Genomic DNA, 23351 nt, shown 5'->3' with positions numbered 1-23351 from the left:
CTCTCCTCTATTTTTTAACTTCTCACTTTGCAATGTATTGATTTATTTTTTTCCCCGTTTTGCTAAAGTTCCTCTTTAAAATGTGTAGTTAGGCTCCTTCCAGAAGTAGAATGCCCCCTATCACTCATTGAGAGCATTGCAGCTTTGGCCCCACTAATCTCCCATGAGGTTAAGCAGAGAAAGGGTGAGTTGCAGACTTGACAAAGTGCTCTCCAATAGTAGAGAGTGGCTTTTTGGGCCTCACCTGTTCCTGTAGCTGAGCAGGAAGCTTTGGACTCATGGTGGGTTCTTGCCCTTGTCACCCACTAAGGGGTCTTTATGTGTACCCCCTGTTCTTCCTGTTTGTATAATTTTTTTTGTATAATTTTTGTCCCTAATGGCCTTGAGCTTTGAACACTGATTGTCTATAATAATTTTAATTGGTCATATGTATTACTATGTCATTCACATTGATTTTACATGATTGTATATGAGCTCAGCTGTAACAGATGGGTGTTCTCCTACCTCTACCATGGGTGGAGTGTGGGATCCTCCTCCTTTGCCCATCCCACAGCCTGGGGTGGGGTTATGTACATATGTATATATAGTTGGTGTGCAGTGTTGTAATTTTTAGCCATGAGTAAGGACCTCTGAGTCCGAAACATGTCGGCTTTGTGTCAAGTGTATAAGTGCGGACCATCTATGTCTTCTGAGCAGGAGGCACATGGATGCTCCAATGACAACCCTTGTAAAATAGGGAGATTAAAAAAATGGGTATTTAGTATTAGTAATTAGAGATGGGACGAATACCAAATTTCCTCGAATCCGAATCCCAAAAAGATCCTCAAATCTTTTCGAATCTCGTGAATCCTATGCATAAGAATTGTGTGATCCAAAAGTGTATTCTACGTCTAACTACTATTCTTACACGCATCACACAACTCTTATGTAAAGGAGGACTCACGAGATTCGAGAGATTCAAAAAATTTGAAAATCTATTCGGGTTTCAGATTCAAGGAAATTTGGGTTTCGTCCCATCTCTATTTGTAATTTTCTTGCTAATGAACAGATGTTCAGGGGATGGAGGGAAGGGTGGGGAATTAATAAAAATAATTGCTAGAGGATTGTTTTAAGCATGACCAGTCATTTGTTAATGTTTAAATTGAATTTATTATTTTGTTTTTTTAATTTATAATGCTTAATCACAGGGTATAAAAACATTTACGGTACATCAGATTGTGCCCCAAAGGAGCTTACAATCTAATTTTCCTATGCACAGATATGATCAGTGACAAACCCACTCTAGTTTCGGCAGATGCCAATTAAAGAGAAAGAAAATATGCATTGAAAAGTGCAACTTTACAGTGCATGTTCAATTCCATCATGTAGTGCAGCCGGTAAAATGTTACTGGAAGCATCTCCTGCTGTTCAGTTCTCCTCCAAAAACATCAAACATCATCACTGTCTCCACTTGCTTTATAGACTGGTTATTGTCGCACTCACTCATTTTTATGAGGGAAGTTGCTATTGCTAACGTTTGTTTAAAGGGGAACTGAAGAGAGAGGTATATGGAGGCTGTCATGTTTATTTTCTTTTAGACAATACCAGTTGCCTGGCAGCCCTGCTGATCCTTTGCCTCTAATACTATTAGCCATAGCCCCTGAACAAGCATGCAGCAGATCAGGTGTTTCAGTGGTTCAGACTTATAAGTCTGATCTGACAAGACTAGCTGCATGCTTGTTTCTGGTTTTAATCAGATACTACTGCAGAGAAATAGACCAGCAGGGCCGCCAGGTAACTGGTATTGATTAAAAGGAAATAAACATGACAGCCTCCATATACCTCTCTCTTCAGTTCCCCTTTAACCACTTGAGGACCACAGTCTTTCTACCCCTTAAGGACCAGAGCCTTTTTCTCCATTCAGACCACTGCAGCTTTCACGGTTTATTGCTCGGTCATACAACCTACCACCTAAATGAATTTTACCTCCTTTTCTTGTCACTAATACAGCTTTCTTTTGGTGCTATTTGATTGCTGCTGTGATTTTTAGTTTTTATTATATTCATCAAAAAAAACATGAATTTTGTCAAAAAAATGATTTTTTTAACTTTCTGTGCTGACATTTTTCAAATAAAGTAAAATGCCTGTATACATTTTTGTCCAACTTTATTGTGCTACATGTCTTTGATAAAAAAAAAAATCCATTCAGTGTATATTTATTGGTTTGGGTAAAAGTTATAGCGTTTACAAACTATGGTGCCAAAAGTGAATTTTCCCATTTTGAAGCATCTCTGACTTTTTTGACCACCTGACATGTTTCATGAGGTGCTAAAATTCCAGGATAGTATAAATACCCCCCAAATGACCCCATTTTGGAAAGAAGACATCTCAAAGTATTCAGTGAGAGGCATGGTGAGTTCATAGAAGATTTTATTTTTTGTCACAAGTTAGCGGAAAATGACACTTTGTGACAAAAAAAAAGTTTCCATTTCTTCTAACTTGCGACAAAAAAAAAATGAAATCTGCCACAGACTCACTATGCTCCTCTCTGAATACCTTGAAGTGTCTACTTTCCAAAATGGGGTCACTTGTGGGGTGTGCTTACTGTCCTGGCATTTTGGGGGGTGCTAAATTGTAAGCACCACTGTAAAGCCTAAAGGTGCTCATTGGACTTTGGGCCCCTTAGCGCAAATAGACTGCAAAAAAGTGCAACACATGTGGTATTGCCGTACTCAGGAGAAGTAGTATAATGTGTTTTGGGGTGTATTTTTACACATACCTATGCAGGGTGGGAGAAATATCTCTGTAAATGACAATGTTTTGATTTTTTTACACACAATTGTCCATTTACAGAGATATTTCTCCCACTCAGCAAGGTATGTGTAAAAATACACCCCAAAACACATTATACTACTTCTCCTGAGTACGGCGATACCACATGTGTGGCACTTTTTTGCACCCTACCTGCGCTAAGGGGCCCAAAGTCCAATGAGTACCTTTAGGATTTCACAGGTCATTTTGCGACATTTGGTTTCAAGACTACTCCTCACGGTTTAGGGCCCCTAAATTGTCAGGGCAGTATAGGAACGCCACAAATGACCCCATTTTAGAAAGAAGACACCACAAGGTTTTCCGTTAGGAGTATGGTGAGTTCATAGAAGATTTTATTTTTTGTCACAAGTAAGCGGAAATTGATTTTAATTGTTTTTTTTTCACAAAGTGTCATTTTCCGCTAACTTGTGACAGAAAATAAAATCTTCTATGAACTCACCACACTCCTAACGGAATACCTTTGGGTGTCTTCTTTCTAAAATGGGGTCATTTGTGGGGTTCCTATACTGCCCTGGCATTTTAGGGGCCCTAAACCGTGAGGAGTAGTCTTGAAACCAAATGTCGCAAAATGACCTGTGAAATCCTAAAGGTACTCATTGGACTTTGGGCCCCTTAGCGCACTTAGGGTGCAAAAAAGTGCCACACATGTGGTACCACTGTACTCAGGAGCAGTAGTATAATGTGTTTTGGGGTGTATTTTTACACATACCCATGCTGGGTGGGAGAAATATCTCTGTAAATGACAATTTTTAGATTTTTTTTTTACACACAATTGTCCATTTACAGAGAGATTTCTCCCACCCAGCATGGGTATGTGTAAAAATACACCCCAAAACACATTATACTACTTCTCCTGAGTACGGCGATACAATGTGTGACACTTTTTTGAAGCCTAGGTGCGCTAAGGGGCCCAACGTCATATCCACAGGTCATTTTGAGGCATTTGTTTTCTAGACTACTCCTCACGGTTTAGGGCCCCTAAAATGTCGGGGCAGTTCAGGAACCCCACAAGTGACCCCAGTTTAGAAAGAAGACACCCCAAGGTATTCTGTTAGGTGTATGGTGAGTTCATAGAAGATTTTATTTTTTGTCACAAGTTAGTGAAAAATGACACTTTGTGAAAAAAACTATAAAAATCAATTTCCGCTAACTTTTGACAAAAAATAAAATCTATGAACTCGTCATACACCTAACAGAATACCTTGGGGTGTCTTTTTTCTAAAAAGGGGTCACTTGTGAGGTTCCTATACTGTCCTGGCATTTTACGGTCCCAAAACCATGAGTAGCCTGGAAACCAAATGTCTCATAATGACTGTTCAGGGGTATAAGCATCTGCCAATTTTGATGACAGGTGGTCTATGAGGGAGCAAATTTTGTGGAACCGGTCATAAGCAGGGTTACCTTTAAGATGACAGGTTGTATAGGGCCTGATCTGATAGATAGGAGTGCCAGGGGGGTGACAGGAGGTGATTGATGGCCCATCAATGATGGGTGTCTCAGGGGGTGGTTAGAGGGGAAAATAGATGCAATCAATGCACTGGGGAGGTGATCGGAAGGGGGTCTCAGGGGGATCTGAGGGTTTGGCCGAGTGATCAGGAGCCCACACGGGGCAAATTAGGGCCTGATCTGATGGGCAGGTGTGCTAGGGGGTGACAGGTGGTGACAGGAGGTGATTGATGGGTGTCTCAAGGTGTGATTAGTGGGGGGAATAGATGCAAGCAATGCACTGGCGAGGTGATCAGGGCTGGGGCCTGATTGCATTCTGAGGGTGTGGGTGGGTGATTGGGTGCCCTAGGGGCAGATATGGGTCTAATCTGATGGGTAGCAGTGACAGGTGGTGACAGGGGGTGATTGATGGGTAATTAGTGCTTGTTTAGAGAAGAGAATAGATGTAAACAATGCACTTGGGAGGTGATCTGACGGTGGGTCTGTAGGCGATCTGATGGTGTGGGTGGGTGATCAGATTGCCCGCAAGGGGCAGGTTAGGGGCTGATTGATGGGTGGCAGTGACAGGGGGTGATTGATGGGTGGCAGTGACAGGAGGTGATTGATGGGTGGCAGTGACAGGGAGCGATTTATGGGTGGCAGTGACAGGGGGTGATTGATTGGTGATTGATAGGTGATTGACAGGTGATCAGTGGGTTATTACAGGGAAGAACAGATGTAAATAATGCACTGGCGAATTGATAAGGGGGGGTCTGAGGGCAATCTGAGCGTGTGGGCGGGTGATTAGGTGCCCGCAAGGGGCAGACTAGGGTCTGATCTGATGGGTAACAGTGACAGGTGGTGATAGGGGGTGATTGATGGGTAATTAGTGGGTGTTTAGAGGAGAGAACAGATGTAAACAATGCACTTGGGAGGTGATCTGACGCGGGTCTGCAGGCGATCTGATGGTGTGGGTGGGTGATCTGATTGCCTGCAAGGGGCAGGTTAGGGGCTGATGGATGGGTGACAGTGACAGGGGGTGATTGATGGGTGGCAGTGACGGGGTGATTGATGGGTGATTGATAGGTGATTGACAGGTGATCAGTGGGTTATTACAGGGAAGAACAGATGTAAAAAATGCACTGGCGAATTGATAAGGGGGGGTCTGAGGGCAATCTGAGCGTGTGGGCGGGTGATTGGGTGCACGCAAAGGGCAGATTAGGGTCTAATCTGTTGGGTAACAGTGACAGGTGGTGATAGGGGGTGATTGATGGGTAATTAGTGGGAGAGAACAGATGTAAACAATGCACTTGGGAGGTGATCTGACGTCGGGTCTGCAGGCGATCTGATGGTGTGGGTGGATGATCAGATTGCCCGCAAGGGGCAGGTTAGAGTCTGATGGATGGGTGGCAGTGACAGGGGGTGATTGATGGGTGATTAACAGGTGATTGAAGGGTGATTGACAGGTGATTGACAGGTGATCAGGGGGGATAGATGCTTACAGTACACAGGGGGGGGGTCTGTGGAGAATCTGAGGGGTGGGGGTGATCAGGAGTCCCCAGGGGGCAGTTTAGGGAATAAAAAAAATAGCATTGACAGATAGTGACAGGGAGCGATTGATGGGTGAATAGGGGGGTGATTGGGTGCAAACAGTGGTCTGGGCGGTGGGCAGGGGGGGTCTGAGGGGTGCTGTGGGCGATCAGGGGGCAGGGGGGGCAGATCAGTGTGTTTGGGTGCAGACTAGGGTGGCTGCAGCCTGCCCTGGTGATCCCTCGGTTACTGGGACCTCCAGGGCAGGAGGCAGCATGTATAATACACTTTGTATACATTATAAAGTGTATTATACACTTTGTAGCAGTGATCGTGGGGTTAACAACCCGCCAGTGCTTCCGAACGGCCGGCGGTTTGTCGTCACGGGTGGGCGGAGCCAGTTGCCGGGGGAAGCGTGCATCATCAATGACGCGATCGCTCCCTCGGCATGCCCAAAGGACGCAATGCCCTTGGGCGTATTGCGGTCCTTTCGGCGTCCACTTTGCCGCCGCCCATTGGCTGTGGGCAGTCGGCAAGTGGTTAATGGACCACCATCGTGAAAAATTGCAGAATTTTTAACCACTTAAAGAGAATCTGTATTGTTAAAATCGCACAAAAGTAAACATACCAGTGTGTTAGGGGACATCTCCTATTACCCTCTGTCACAATTTCGCCGCTCCCCGCCGCATTAAAAGTAGTCAAAAACAGTTTTAAAAAGTTTGTTTATAAACAAACAAAATGGCCACCAAAACAGGAAGTAGATTGATGTACAATATGTCCACACATAGAAAATACATCCATACACAAGCAGGCTGTATACAGCTTTCCTTTTGAATCTCAAAAGATCATTTGTGTGTTTACCTTCTGTCCCCTTCTTCTCTCATGCACTGAACATTACAGGCTTCCTGCAGACAGCTCTGCCTGTGTTTGTAATTCCTCAGTATGTGTCAGCCAGCTACTTTCACAGCCTAACATAGGAGGATTTTTATCCAGCTCTCTTCTATCACTGATAAGATAGCAGAGAAGCTGCTGGCTTATGTAAATAAAACACACACTGGAGTGTGCATAGAGGAACAGACCAGCATGGAAGAGTTGGTAGCCTTCCAGACACAGGCCGACAAGTCTGACAGGGGAAAGATACATTGATTTATTACAGAGACGGTGATAGTACAAAGTGCTGCAGTGAGCCAGAACAGATTAGAATAGGTTTAGGAACTTGTAGCATGGTAGAAAAAACGTTGTAATTTTTGTTACAGAGTCACTTTAAGCCCGAAGGGTTGTTTATTTTTTGCATCTGAGCAACTTTCACCTCCCATTCATTTGCCAATAACTTTATCACTACTCATCACAATGAATTGGTCTATATCTTGTTTTTTCCACCACCAATTAGGCTTTCTTTGGGTGATACATTTTGCGAAGAATTATTTTATTCTAAATCCTTTTTTCCAGAAATATTAAGAAAGAAATGGAAAAAATCATTATTTCTCAGCTTTTGGCCATTATAGTTTGAAATTAATACATGCTACCGTAATTAAAACCCATGTATTTTATTTGCCCATTTGTCCCACTTATTACACCATTTAAATTATGTCCCTATCACAATGTATGGCAACGATATTTTATTTGGAAATAAAGGTGCATTTTTTCAATTTGCGTCCATCACTATTTACAAGCCCATCATTTTAAAAAATATATTAATATACTCCTTTGACATGCATATTTTAAAAGTTCAGACCCTTAGGTAACTATTTATGTTTTTTTTTTAATGGTATTTTTTTCGTATTAAAAATTGTATGTGGGTAATTTTTGGTGTGGGAGGTAAACAGCTAATTTTAAATGTAAAAAAAAGTATTAATTTATAAATTTATAAAAAAAAATGGATGTGTGTGTAGTTTTACTATTTGGCCACAAGATGGCCACAGTGAAAAAGTCCTGGAAGCGTGGTCGTACACTTCCAGGAAGAAGAATGAAGACGGGGAACTTTTTGTAACTCAGAAAAAACGCAGCCTCTGATTAGAGGCTGTTGGTTTTATGCAGGGGACTTCGATCAATGAATGGGATCTATAATCCCATTCATTGATCGCCGGGCTAACGGCCGGCGGTGGGAGTGCGCACGGCCCATGGGAGTGCGTGCAGCCCAACTGGACGAGAATGTTCGTCCAGTTGGGCTTAAGTGGTTAATACAGACAAATAAAATGTAACTTTTTCCCAGAGTAAAATGCACTATAAATTACTTTTACCTGTGTTGTGGTCGCTTACAGTAGACAGTAAAAAGATGACAGATTTTGGACTAGTCCATCTCCTCATTGGAGATTCTCCATATTAACTTAATTGTTTACAAAAGTACTCCCAGCAAAGGATCTACAGTGGGATGTGAAATTTTTGGCAACCTTGGTAATCGTCATGATTTTCCTGTAAAAATCATTGGTTGTTATGATAAAAAATGTCAGTTAATTATATCATATAGGAGACACACACAGTGATATTTGAGAAGTGAAATAAAGTTTATTGGATTTAAAGAAAGTGCGCAATAATTGTTTAAATAAAATTAGGTAGGTGCATTTGTCATTTTATTGACTCCAAAACCTTTAGAAATAATTATTGAATACAATTATGAGAAAGAGTATTTAAGGGGGTCAATTGTAAGTTTCCCTCCTCTTTTAATTTTCTCTGAAAAGTAGCAACATGGAGGTCTCAAAACACCTGACCTGACCTGAAGACAAAGATTGTTTACCATCATGGTGTAGGGGAAGGATACAGAAAGCTGTCTCAGAGATTTCACCTGTCTGTTTCCACAGTTATTGAGGAAATGGAAGACCACAGGCTCAGTTCAAGTTAAGGCTCGAAGTGGCAGACCAAAAAAAAAATCTCAGATAGACAGAAGCAACGAATGGAGAGAACAGTCAAAGTCAACCCATAGACCAGCACCAAAGACCTACAACATCATCTTGCTGCAGATGGAGTCACTGTGCATCATTCAACCATTTGGCGCACTTTACACAAGGCGATGCTCTATGCGAGAGTGATGGAGAGGAAGCCTTTTCTCCGCCCACAGCACAAACAAAGCCACTTGAGGTATGCTAAAGACACATTTGGACAAGGCAGCTTTATTTTGGAATAAGGTGCTGTGGACTGATGAAACTAAAATGTATTATTTGGGCATAACAAGGAGCATTATGCATGGTGGAAAACAAACACAACATTCCAAGAAAAACACCTGCTACCTACAGTAAAATATGGTGGTGGTTCCATCATGCTGGGGGGCTGTGTGGCCAGTGCAGGGACTGGGAATCTTGTCAAAGTTGAGGAAAGCATGGATTCCACTCAGTATCAGCAGATTCTGGAGACCAATGTCCAGGAATCTGTGACAAAGCTGAAGCTGCACCGAGGCTGGATCTTTCAACAAGACAATGACCCTAAACACTGCTCAAAATACACTAAGGCATTCATGCAGAGGAACAAGTACAACGTTCTAGAATGGCCATCTCAGTCCCCAGATCTGAATATAATTGAAAATCTGTGGTGTGAGTTAAAGAAAGCTGTCCATGCTCGGAAGCCATCTAACCTGAATGAACTAGAGATGTTTTGTAAAGAGGAATGGTCCAAAATACCTTCAACCAGAATCCAGACTCTCATTGGAACCTACAGGAAGCATCTAGAGGCTGTAATTTCTGCAAAAGGAGGATCTACTAAATATTGATTTCATTTCTTTTTTGTGGTGCCCAAATTTATGCACCTGCCTAATTTTGTTTAAACAATTATTGCACACTTTTTGTAAATCCAATGAACTTCATTTCACTTCTTAAATATCACTGTGTGTGTCTCCTATATGATATATTTAAAGGGAACCAGAGATGAACGATTCACACAAAATAAACATATCAGTTGATAGCTTGTAAAGAAAAAAAGCTCTACCTGATAATTTCGCCACTCTGGTGTGCCTTTTTGAGTGTTTTTTTTATCCATTATTGCGCCAGGAAATATCCAATATGGCCGCCGGCTCATACCTGTTCTGCTTCCGGGTTATACGTTGTTCTGGATGTGCTGTCTATCCTCTATGAGACTATAGACAAGCAGGGCTGCTGCTGCTGCAGCCTTTCATCTGTCTGCTTTCAACTATTATTCTGGTATGCTGTGTGGCTGCCTGTAGGAAGTGTCTCTCATAGAAATGAAACTGCATACAGTAGATAATGACAGGCTGCACACTGCACACAGATACACTGTTTCAGAGCTTCTTTCTCGGCAGCAGCAGCCCCTCCAATGTCAACAGCTCTGAGTATGAAATCTGATCCAGGAGGTGGCAGGCTTGGGCTTGAAAAGACTCCACAGAAGAGTGACTCAGCTATAATGATTCCAGGTCAAACCTCAACTGAATAGTCGGTGGATTCTTATAACAGTTGATAACAGATAGATTAGACTGAGAAGAATAAAACTAAAAGCAGGGTAGGTGTTTACTGTCATGTTCCCACTGATAAATGTAATAAAATACATGAGGGTGTTTCGTCTCTGGTTCTCTTTAACTGACATTTTTTATCTTAACAACCAACTATTTATACAGGAAAATCATGACAATTAACAAGGTTGCCCAAACTTTCGCATCTCACTTGTATACTAAGATGTCAACCAGCTTCCCTACTCATAGTATTCTGGCAGTTGGACTGGGCAACTGCAGTTAAAGCGGACCCAAACCAAACATTTTTTTAATTAAAAATATTTAGTTGCACCACTCTGACACATACAAAGATAAATAAACACTCCTTCAAACCTATGATCATTTCAGTGCATGCTTTTCACGCTTCTCTTTTCATAGCTAGGGTTATACTGGGGGCAGCCATTAGCAATTCCTCCATTGCCGGACACCTTCTACTCCACCAGTTTGCCGGAAAAATCCCGACAATTTGAAAGGAAGGGAGGGGTTCCTCCAATAAATGTAAAATATTTTATATTTGTCATCATGCAGCTGAAAAAAGGCTGCTATTTATTATTATAATTTAGAAAATAGATTTTATTTCTGAAATCTTGTATTTTTAATTTGGGTCCACTTTAAGTAAGTGCTTTTGTAAAAAAAAACAAAAAAAAAAATGAGAATCTTCCATTAAAAGGTGGACTAGTCCAAAACCTGATAATTTTCACTACCTACTGTAAGTAAAAATGACATAGAGAAAAAGGTAATTTATAGTGCATTTTACTCTAAGAGAAATGTGTATATATATATATATATATATATATATATATATATATATATATATATATATATATATATATATATATATATATTTAAAATTTTACAATTTTTCATGATACATGTCCTTTAAAAAAACCTGTATCAAAAAAAGAGCCCCTGTGGGTAAGCCTCTGGTTCGTAATGAGGATTCCCCCTTCCTCCGGTGTCCTGGCAATCCAGTGCAGAGACCCCTCGAATAGCAGCGAGGCAATCCTAAGCAGGTGCACTAGCGGCTCTTTGTTCGGGTCTAAGGCGGAACCCGGATCTGATCGGGAGAAGGAGAAATGGGCACTGCTGCATAAAAGTCCTTTTATTGTGGCCGGGTTACAGAGTGGTTAGCAGTGGGGGGAAGGGGGTTGCCTGACAGCTGTTTCGCAGGTATGTGACCTGCTTCTTCAGCGGCTGATCGGGTTTGGCTATTTCTGCCTTAACCCGAATAAAGAGCGGCTAGTGCGCCTAAGCAGGATAGGTAAATATTGCCCGTGCCTGCGCTCTCTTGTCAAGCCTTGTCGAGGGCCTTTTGAGGGAGCCAGCGCTGGATTTCCCAAAGCTACAGAGGAGGGGGAAGCCTCATTGGGACCCTGAGGCTTCCCGCTCCCGAGGTAAGTATCCCTCCATTACAGAGTCTCTTTAAGGTTTGATTGTCCCATCAAAATTCTGCTATGGGTTCAATGATTTGTAGGTACTACTAATACAGAATATGTCAGACAAGGTTGCAGCTGCTCACAGTGATTCGCTTGCATAATCTCTATTTTCTCCATAAATATAGGAAGTAATTATTTTCTCATGAATGGGTCACTCCCATGTTTACATCGCATGGTTTAACTCTGGGCAGTATTGATTGATGGGTCTGTTGAAAAAAAAAAACAACCTAAAACTGGGTGAAGGAGAGATGAACACCTGAGAAAGGAGAATGTGGTCTCTTTCATTTTTGGAAAACCACAATGCATTGAAAAAGAGTCCAGTAGACCTCTACATCAGCGGACTCTACAAGTTGAAAACTACATTTTTTTTCCTACTCACTTGTAAAAGTGAAACTTTACTATTACTAACAGAAAGGCAGTGCTTAAAGGGAACCAGAGAGGAAGCACCCTTGTGTATTTTACCATGTATATCAGTAAGAACATTAGAGAAAACACTTACCATGCTGTCTGTTTCGTCCTCACTGCTAAAAGTGTCTGTTATCAGCAGTCACAAGAATCCCAGACTGAGCAATTAAATCTGGCTTTGCTGGGAATGATTATTGCTGAGTCATTATAGCAAAGCCACAAGGGGGCAGGCTTGGGCTTGAAATAACACCACAGAAGACAGACTTAGCTATAATCTTTCTGTAGCAAAGCTAGACAGATCAGCCTGACTTCTCAGTCGGGGGTTCTTATCAGAGGTGATAACAGTCAGATTACACAGAGAACAATGAAACAAAGGGCAGAATAGGTGTTTACTGTCATGTTCCCACTGATTTATAAGGTAAAATACAAGAGGGTGCTTCATCTCTGGTTCTCTTTAAGCTAACAGGTTCCTAACAGAAACTCTGGAATGGGAGTGTTAAAGTTCGTTGATGATCAGTGGATTAGTACAGGTGTGGAAAATGAGTAACAAGCTCCTACTCTGTGCCGCTAGGTACTCCTGCAGCAAGATGAGAGGTTTGTAGGGAGTCCGCAATCCACAAAGACAGTGCAGATTCCAGCTTGCCTTATTATTATTATTATTATTAGTTTATGAAGTGCCAACATATTCCATGGCACTGTACAGAGTAACAAACAAACATGAATATAGACATTTGCACATAGTATAGAAATGGTAGACATAGTAGCCACAGTGACAAATGTGACATGATGATCAAAATATATAACAAATTCCAAGACACAAAAGGGTGAGAGAGCCGTGCCCTTGTGACCTTACATTCTGAAGGAATAGAGAGAAACTTAGGTGGGTTAATAGACAATATGTATACTTAGAGACGGAGTATTTTTAGTTTATATTTAGTAAGGAGCACAACTTGGCCAGAGGATAGAGGGGAATGGCCTAAGTTAGGGCATATCCTTGTTGAGTTTTAAGGGAGTGCTTAAAGGGACCTGTACATGAAAAAATATAAAATGAGCTTCCCCATTAGGTGAAGTTCATGATAAAGTGTGCCATTGGGGAGGTCTGAGTAACAGGCATTGCTTACCTACTAGCTGCACCTCTAGCTCTATCACTTATCTATAGTCTTTTTCATAAATAGGACTTTCCTAGAATCCCCCAGTTTTATCTTGCACTCAAAAGTTAAAAAAGTAAGGTTAATACTTGAATTGCCTCAGCTGAATGATAGTCTTTTTATGCTCCGCAGCTACAATCTTCACCTTTTTTTTTTAGTCTGTTCCCTGTACTCAGGATCAGTTCATTGCCAGGCAGGAGCTTTATGGCTTACAATTATTTATCACTGAGAGTTGCTATAGCCCTACCTGTATAGAAAATGGCACTAATGCAATTCCTTTTTTCTTCTAGGTTTTATCCTTGGTGATATTTTTACACTTTATCAATAAAATACCTTTTAAGGCAGCAACAGGCAAAAAACAAAAATACTCAGGATAATTTTGACATTAGATTTTAACCACTTAAGTACCAGCGGTCTCTGCCCCCTTAAGGACCAGAGACCGCTGGTACATAAACGTCGGAATCCTGATGGAAAACGATAAATTGCCAAACTTACCCGCCGCAACCGCAGTCACCGTCGCACGTCGGGAACCTGGGCCACCCACTCTGCCGTGTTTATGACAGCAGAGTTCCTGTGAGCCGGTCAGGAGCCGCTTTCATTGGCTCCTGACCCTATCTTTCAATGTAAGCCAATGAGAGCGGCTTACATTGAAAGACAGGGCCAGGAGCCAATGAAATCGTCTCCAGAACCGCTCACAGGGCTCTGCCGTCATAGAGACAGGCAGAGCAAGTGAGCGGCAGGCAAGAGACGTCAGGATTCAGCGGCGAAATCGCAGCGACGGGAACGGCGGATGCGCGCAGCAGCGGCTAATTGAAATCTGCGCCCGAATTATTAACCCTCACACTGAGAAAAAGGAAATGTAGTCTAGTGCTTTTTAGGCTTGGGACTGTATTGTTTATCATGCCATAACATTACATCTTTATTTTCTTTTATTTATTTATTTTTTGGGGGAAGGGAGTTGAGTACAGCATCTGTATTTATATGTTAACTTCTTAAAAGGAAGAAAACTATTAGTTTTATGTTATATTATTATGAGCAGGTTTTCAGGTCAAAAAATGTGTTAGCAAATGTTTGCAGGCTTGATACTGGGTGTGAGGAAGAGATATAGTAAGTAAATTAGTTCAGTTTAGAAAAAAAATACCTTAAACACAGAAATTAGAGCCTGCTTTAGCAGAAATCTTGGTGTCATCATGTGCAAACTGAACTACATGCATCCACAAGGACCGTGTCCTCAGGCATGTCCAGGGAGATCGTAAATAATGCAATACTCACATTTGCGCCTAAGGAATAGTAGTACGTTTTATCTGTTGCTCTCTGAGAACCGGTTGAAGTAAACATGAACTGAAAATAGCATGATGAGATAAATATGTGTATCTATAGTGATAGTTCTAAATATAGCTTTCCTGAAATCATACATTGTTATTATGATTTTATTCTAGAATTGAATATATAGCCCTGGCCTGTACACATGGTGTTGCTCTTAACAATCGGACACCTGTACAAGTGCTAGATTCTCAGGCAAGACTTCCTAGAATGAGCGTGTTGGCTGAGAATTTCCCGCGTTTCTATGAGCCTTTAGACTTTGCCATTGGCATCCACTGTGCATACCTGCAATAACAAGCGCTTGGTAATTTTAGCGTTCAGTAAAGCCAAAATTAATTTTTTTTGTGTCGGATGAACTATTGCTGGATGAATACAATAGCAGATTTTACCAATAGTCTTCTATCAGCTAGCGTACCCTAACTGTAACCCCCAACCAACGCCTAACACTATCCCCCCAACTAAACACCTAACACTAACCCCTCTACCAACCAGTAACACTACCCGCTCACCTACACCTAACCCTAACCCCTTTACCTACAACTAACACTTCCCGCTCACCTACACCTAACATTAACCTATTTACCAACAACTAACACTACCCACTCACCTACACAGAACACTAACCCCTCTGCCTACAACTAACACTTCCCGCTCACCTACACCTAACACTAACCCCTCTACCTACAACTAACACTACCCGCTCACCTACAGCTAACACTAACCCTTCTACCTACAACTAACACTACCTGCTAACCTACACCTAACACTAGTCCCTCTACCTACAACTAACACTACCCACTCACCTTCACCTAACACTAACCCCTTTACCAACAACTAACACTACCTGCTCACCTACACCTAACACTTACACCTCTACCTACAACTAACACTTCCCGCTCACCTACACCTAACACTGATCCTTCTACCTACAACTAACACTACCTACTCACCTACACCTAACACTAACCCCTCTACCTACAACTAACACTACTCGCTCACCTACATCTACCACTAACCACTCTACCAATGCCTAACACTACTCCCCCACCTACACCTAACACTAACCCCTTTACCAACAACTAACGCTACCCACCCACCTACACCTAAAACAAACCCCCAGTGCACCACTTTTGAAACCAATAATTTGGTCCGTTCGCTGATGAATCCCGCTGGCACCACTGCCACTACTAAGTACCGTGCTCCATAATGGCACAGCTGGCACCACTATATAATTCTATCGGCTTCCAAAATTACCAGGCACGAGTGTGCACCATAATTACCTGTCTCGTCCACTGCTACTCTTTGCTTAGCACCCTTTTCTACCGGCTGTGCTTTGATCCGTCTTTCAGCTCTAATCACAAGTGCACCATGTTTAAGTTAGTAATTGCCGTGCTCTTTTTCTACTGGTCCAATCTGATTTTTAACCAAATGCAAACAGTTCATGCAACATTTTTTCTGAATTTGTATTTGAGTTAAATCAATGGGAGTACACAAATATCGCTTAGCGAAAGCAGTGCTATGCAAGTTTCTTGTGATCTTCCATTTTGAAATAGTTTACCAGATTTGATTGAACATTTCTCTTCTACAGGGAAACCCACTTTGATCGCATGATAATCGCGTGCAGTGGGAGTAGAGAGAATATTGAGGTCCTATACATGATGAGTACAGGAAATCTTTCCCCTCCTTGTCATTGGGATTCCTTGTCACAGTCACATGTCTTCATGTTTTAAGACTTTTTAATACAGAACTGCACCAAGATTGTATTTATAACACTGGGTTATCAATCATCGCAGCCAATAAAAAATGAGAAAGCAGGGAAATATTAAAAAGGTTCATTACTATAGACCCAATTTTATCTCACCTTGCTACATGGCAGCTCATGTATGTTATAAATGTACCATATTTTAGTGAGAACAGGGAAATCTGTTTGGTCATTTGTACATACTCCATCTGACATTGTTATTTGGGTTGAAAAAAGACATATGTCCATCGAGTTCAACAACCAGAAAATAAAGTACAACACCAGCCTGCTCCCTCAAATATCCATGTTGATAAAGAGGAAGGCGAAAAAGCCTTACAAGGGTCCAATTAGCTCCAAAAGGGAAATAAAATCCTTCCCAACTCCAAATGGCGTCTAGTTAGGAGGAAACTTTAGTAGAAAGGAGGTAGAAGCTGCCACACTACTGCATGAACTGTCATTTCCAGACAACAGAGGCTTCTGGGAACTGTTTCAGAGGTCTGATACCTCATAGCAGGTCAGGAAATTATGGGTGAAGGAAAGTATAGCTCTGTTCAGCAACTTTTGGGAGAAGACATGCAGAACAATAAAATACGTAAAATAATAGTTTTAGACTCATAAGAGTCTCGGTAATAGTTGTAATATTTATTTTTTAATTCTAATATCCTATTTTAATATGTTTGTTTTTGAAGTATGTGAATATTTGGAAAAGATTGTATCAATTAAGGTGGTGTGTTATGAGAAAAATATAGGCCAGCTTATAAGGTATGGATATTTTACCATTGAATTATTAGTCACAAATTTTTACTCACTTAAAGAGACACTGAATCAGAAAAAAATATGATATAATGATTTACATGTGTAGTACAGCTAAGAAATAAAACATTAGGAGCAGAGACATAAGTCTAATATTGTTTCCAGTACAGGAAGAGTTAAAAAACTCAATTTCTTATCTGTGCAAAAAAGCCATTGAGCCCCACGACGTTCAGGTCGCAGAGGGCTCTGTCTTCTGAAGCTTGTTATCTCAACTGTCAGTCATTGTAATTTGTTTTTCTCTCCAGAGGACAGGTCAATAGTTCACAAGACTGCTCTGTAAAAACATGTAAAATGCTGAGTAGTGTGTAAACTACAAATATTAGAGAATGATGCAGTTTTATTTAAAAAACACTATCTAATATCTAATATTTTCTTTGCTACTAATCTTCTAGTAATTATCCGTACTACACAACCAATTCATTATATCATCATTTTGTTTTGCTTCAGTGTCTCTTTAAGGTAGCACGGTCAACCTACGTAATGCATTCTCTTCTCCGGAACAATAAATATATTTCCCATTACACAGTTTTTGAGTATTGGGGTTTTTTGTAGTGTTATATGATGTTTTGAAAATTGTCATTTTTAAATGTTTCAATAAACTTATTTGTTTATACCAACATGCACCCAAGAGGCGCATTCTTCTAGAGAGGTAGGCCAACCTATTACTCTCTATTTTTTTTAATGTATTATCTTTCTTTGTGGGCCTCCACCCAAACGTAGATGTAATCTACACCTTAGTCTTAAAGTGAACCTCCGGACTAAAAATCTACTCAGCAGAACTGAAAAGGCTTGGTGTTTCTTTAACAGTTTCACAGCATCAGAACTTTGTTTTTCTTACCAAAGCATTATTATTAGCTGCATTTTTAGGTAAGCTCCACCCATCAAAGAAAACTGCCCGGGCTTTTTTTCTCTGATGCTGTGCAAAGCATGATGGGATTTCCTATGTTGTTATTCACATTGCCTAGCAGCTGGGAGGACACAGGACAGTTGGAACTGTGTCTCATTCACATTGCCTAGCAGCTGGGAGGACACAGGACAGTTGGAACTGTGTCTCATACTCCCTGTCACCTCCTTTCAACCAAAAAGATGGCTGCCCTCATGAAATCAAACATTTGCCTGTTCTTTTAAAACAGGGTTGGTAAGAGATTATATTATCTATTTTAATTAACATACCTAATGTATCTTAATGACAGTATGTTTGTATATGGGTGAAGTTCCTCTTTAACCACTTGAGGACCACAGTGGAAAACCCCCCTAAAGACCAGGATAATTTTTGTGAAAATGGCCACTACAGCTTTAAGGCTGAGCTGCAGGGGCGCACAACACAGCCCACAAGTGATTTCCCTCACCTTTTCTCACCACCAACAGAACTCTCTGTTGGTGGGGTCAGATCGCCCCCGGATATTTATTTGTTTATTTATTTTTCAATAAATGTTTGTTTTTTAAATACATTTTGCTATTTTTTTATTTGTTTATATTCCCCACTCTCTCCCTTTCCCCGCTGGCCAATCCATGTGATCAGCTGTCATAGGCTTCAGCCTATGACAGCCGATCACCGCCGACAGTCAGGAGGGGACAGCTGTGTCACACGGCTGTCCCCAGTACAGCGCTGCTGCTGCTCGCAGTGCTGTACAATGTGTAAAGACGGCGGTTTCGCCGTCTAACAGACTGAAGTCAGGGCGGAGCTCCGCCCCTCAAGCAGGAGATGTGCACACAGTCTGCGCGCGATTTCCTGCAAATCCCAGCCCCAGGACTTGACACCAATTGGCGTTAGGCGGTCCTGGGGCTGCCGCCGCAACCTCGCCCATTGGCGTGGGGCGGTCTTTAAGTAGTTAAGGTTGCATTGTTTAGTTTCTCCCCCTGTTTGAGAGTCTGTCTGTACTTTCTCCCTACATCGAGGAGCCTAATCATCTGGAGAGCAACCACCAAGAGGAGTGGGGGGGGGGGGGACATGAGTATAACACCTAACCCCCACCCTATGGTGTTATTTACAGTTTGCACTCCCTTTGTTTTTTTTCTGGTATCCTCGGAGCCCTGGGACATCCCACAAAACCTTAGTTCAGTTTAAGTTTTTACTAGGACTGGTTGTACCGGTTTATGTCATTATATCACATGTCAGTTCAGGTATGCTTTAACATCTGCCTAATGAGTGTCAAGTAGGCTAGACTCTTTGTTGCCTGAGGTAAGCAAATTATTCATCATTTTAAATATCTGAAGCATTCTCTTCACCTGGTTTAGACAGATGAAGTCATTTTAGGCTGTGTAGACACACTACAAGCGCTTTCTCAGAGCTTTTCTGACCATGAGCTTTCTGAGCGTTTTTTTTAAAATGCTGCCATTAATTTGCATTAAAACCAAGGTAAAATTGCCTCACTCACGATTTTTACCTCAATTTTACCGCGATTTTAATGCAAATCAATGGGAGCATTTTTTTAAAAATGCTCAGAAAGCTCTGATGGTCAGAAAAGCTCTCAGAAAGTGCTCATAGTGTGTTTACAGCCTAGTAATGAAAAACTTCACATTTAAAAAAAAAAAAAGATGTTGAGTCACAACTTTGGGCTGGTTCAGACGGACTTTTGCGGAGCGTTTACCGCAAGCGTTCGGAACATCGCGGTAAACGCTCCCATTCAAGTGAATGGGAGCGTTTACACCGAGCTTCGCGGCGTTCAGGTCACGATTTTTGGTAGCGTTCGAGCTGCCCCTGGAAGCGACATGTAGCTTCCAGGGGGCGGCCAACCGCGACGGCTAATGTCCCCCTAGGGGAAGGAAAAACGCGACCGCATCGGAACGCGACGCGAAGGCTACTGAAAGCCTGACCACGCAGCCGCCGCAACGCCCCCAAACGCGATGCCACGCAGACGTCCGTATGAACCAGCCCTTCCTTATTTTTCTTTGGATAGACTGGGACCTGTATTCCTGTAACACCCTCAGAGACAATGATTGACATACAACTTTGTGGGCTGTTTGGAAGAAGTACCCATTTCACAGTGCGACATTAAAGTTGCACGTTAAAACAACATTTAACGCAGAATAACTCACTGCAATAAAAAATCAATGCCCCATTCACAGTGCACACGTTGCGTTGGTGTCTAACGCTGCACGTTAAGTGAAAGTACTGCATGCTGTGCATTATACACGTTATTAGCTGCGTTTGACTGTTTGCACATGCTCAGTAATGACTTGGAAACATACTTTTCATTGCCTGTATGCTCTACTGTATGCGACCATAACGGGGCATTAAGATGCGCTGCAACTTTTTTGGGGCATTGCGTTGTAATTTGCGTTGCGACTTTAACGTTGCATCAAAACACAACGTCCTACTGTGAAAGAGGCCTAAAAATGATTATAAAAACTTCTTACCTTCTGTATGATAGATAATCGAGTTAGTGAGAAAATATTATTGTAGCATGTATAAAAATCATTCATTTCACAAGGTACTGATTTCTTCCAATTGAATATGCAGAATAGATTTAAAGGCTTTAAAGGAAAACTGAAGTGACATGTGACATGATGGGATAGACATGTGTATGTACAGTGCCAAGCACACAAATAACTAGGCTGTGTTCCTTTTTTTCTTTCTCAGCATGAAAGAGTTCAACATCAGGTATGCAAGTGACAGTTTCTGTCCGGGTCGGGACCGGGTTGGACTGGGTCAGACTATAGTATAACCCTCACTGATAAGTATTTACAACCATTAAACACTTTCCTGTCAGTACATGGCTTCTTGGAGCAAGAAAGAGATTAAAAGGGTCAATGATTCATAGATTTGAGCTCTAGCATACTTTAATGAAGGTGTCGTTGAGCAGAGACAACCTTGAACAGCAACTTAAAAACTTTATTTAAATATAAAATAAAACTGTGGGATATCTAAAAAAAAAAAAGCTCATCAGTTTATTTTCACTTTGGATGTCCTTTAAAGGGAAGGTCCAAGCAAAATAAAAAAATGAGTTTCACTTACCTGGGGCTTCTACTAGCCCCATGCAGCCATCCTGTGCCCTCGTAGTCACTCACTGCTGCTCCAGTCCCCCGCTGGCAGCTTGCCGACCTCGGAGGTCGGCGGGCCGCATTGCGTACATTTTTACGCATTCCCGCTAGTGCAGGAACAATAACACATACATTTTTACGCGTTACTGGTTCAATACGTACATTTTTACGCATTGAACCAGTAATGCGTAAAAACGTATGTGTTATTGTTCCTGCACTAGCGGGAATGCGTAAAAATGTACGCAATGCGGCCCGCCGACCTCCGAGGTTGGCAAGCTGTCAGCGGGGGACTGGAGCAGCAGTGAGTGACTACGAGGGCTCAGGATGGCTGCATGGGGCTGGTAGAAGCCCCAGGTAAGTGAAACTCATTTTTTTATTTTGCTTGGACCTTCCCTTCAAGTATGTTTTAATGGAATATAACCCTAAACATTCATATGTAAGGAGAGAGAACCCCTTTCATCCTTCACTAGTTGGGCTAACCTCTGTACAGTAGGCAAGAGTCTCCCATATTCCTATATTATATTTTAATTGTTTTATTTTGAGGTAAGCCACCTCCTCTTTTCTAATTTAATTATTTTTAACACCGTTTCATATATCCTTGGGCACCTCTTTGTCATTCATTAAATTAGGAGTCGCCATAGACTGCAATGTATGTTTGCTGTTATGGTGGTGACCACTGAGGAAATTGGGCACTAGCAGTTACTAACAGTTACTAGCCGAAGTCTGGCTACTGATGCCGCAGGCGGCGGGAATTTATAATCGGTTCTGGGGTTGGCTGTTTAGCTATTATATTAAACAGCTAAACTCTAGATTTTGGTGCCAGAGTTTGGCTATTATAAAGCCGAAGATTGGCTGTGATGCAGGTCTAGCTGACTACCATTAGCGGCTACAGGTTAACACTAGGTGTAGATGGGGTACTTTCATGTTAGGCATAGATAAGAACGTTTAAATTAGCGTAGTATGGATACAGAGGCGCCAGAAGGATAAAAAGATCTTAAACGTTTAAAAGTGAGGAGGTAGTGGTGGACTTATCTCCTCCGGGCAGACGCAAGAAGATACCGATCAATTTTCAGCAAAACAATTTCTTTACATACTCCAGTAAAAAACACCTGTTTTTGTATACGCGAAACGCGTTGTATTTTACTGGAGTCGATCTTTTTATCCTTCTGGCGCCTCTGTATCCATACTACATTATACATATCCACCCTTGGTGGAGGGCTGTTACCCCTTTTTTCCTTGATCTACAGAGAGCGACTTCTTAATCCTGTGTGGGGACAGGTCTAATCTCCCCACCTGCCTATACAGTGGTTGCCTATGCAATAACCCTGACTTGTGAGTATATTGCACATACTCTTTCCACGCACCTTAATTTACCAGTGCATACTACACTGTATTGGGCTCTCTGTGTCCCTCTTTTTGTTTCTTTTGCAAAGTTTAACCACTTGAGGACCACAGTGGTAAACCCCCCTAAAGACCAGGCTGTGTTTTGTGTAATTGGCCACTGCAGCTTTAAGGCCCAGCTGCAGGGCCGCACAGCACAGCATACAAGTGATCCCCCCCCCCTTTTCTCCCCACCAAGAGAGCGGGAGCGTGGACAGTGGCGGCAGCGTCGGGGGGCGTGTATATCTACGCGCCGGCGGGGAACTGAAGTTCAAAGGAGCGTAGATATACTGTACCCGGGCAGCGAAGTGGTTAAAATATGTGCAAACATAAACAAATAAGAAGTACGTTTTCTCCAGAGTAAAAAAATGAGCCATAAATTACTTTTCTCCTATGTTGCTGTCACTTACAGTAGGCAGTAGAAATCTGACAGAAGTGACAGGTTTTGGACTAGTCCATCTCTTCATAGGGGATTCTCACCAAGGCTTTTATTCTTTATAAAGATATTCCCTAAAAAGGATTTAAACAATAATGCTGGCCAGCTTTCCTGCTCCTTACACAGTTTTTTGGCAGTTGGACAGAGCAACTGCCATTCACTAAGTGCTTTTGAAAATAAATATATCCCTGAGAATCCCCTATGAAGAGATGGACTAGTCCAAAACCTGTCGCCTCTATCAGATTTCTACAACCTACTGTAAGTGACAGCAACATAGGAGAAAGTAATTTATGGCTCATTTTACTCTGGAAAAAGTGTACTTATTTGTATATGTTTGCACATATTTTAAATGTTACAATTTGTCGCTGTAGTGCCCCTTTAAGTGAGCTGAACATTTATGTCAATGTAAGTATCAACAACAATATTGGTAAAATGCTTATTATAGCACTAATCCTATAATATCATATAACAACAACAACTAAACATT

At 41.7% G+C, this 23351-nt stretch overlaps 1 long non-coding RNA gene across 1 annotated transcript in view; it reads right to left on the bottom strand.

Moving 5' to 3' along the window:
- LOC137519640 (uncharacterized) overlaps nucleotides 1-22976 on the bottom strand; it is a 41736-nt gene extending 18760 nt beyond the window's left edge. Inside the window, exon 1 of the long non-coding RNA XR_011021057.1 lies at nucleotides 22839-22976. This is a non-coding gene — a long non-coding RNA (uncharacterized lncRNA). The remainder of the gene's footprint in view (nucleotides 1-22838) is intronic.
- Nucleotides 22977-23351: the final 375 nt, after the last annotated feature.

This window comes from Hyperolius riggenbachi, chromosome 5 (assembly GCF_040937935.1).
Source record: "Hyperolius riggenbachi isolate aHypRig1 chromosome 5, aHypRig1.pri, whole genome shotgun sequence".
Taxonomy (NCBI): domain Eukaryota; kingdom Metazoa; phylum Chordata; class Amphibia; order Anura; family Hyperoliidae; genus Hyperolius; species Hyperolius riggenbachi.
The sequence above is the reverse complement of the archived record's forward strand: the minus strand, read 5'-3'. Positions and strand labels throughout refer to the sequence as shown.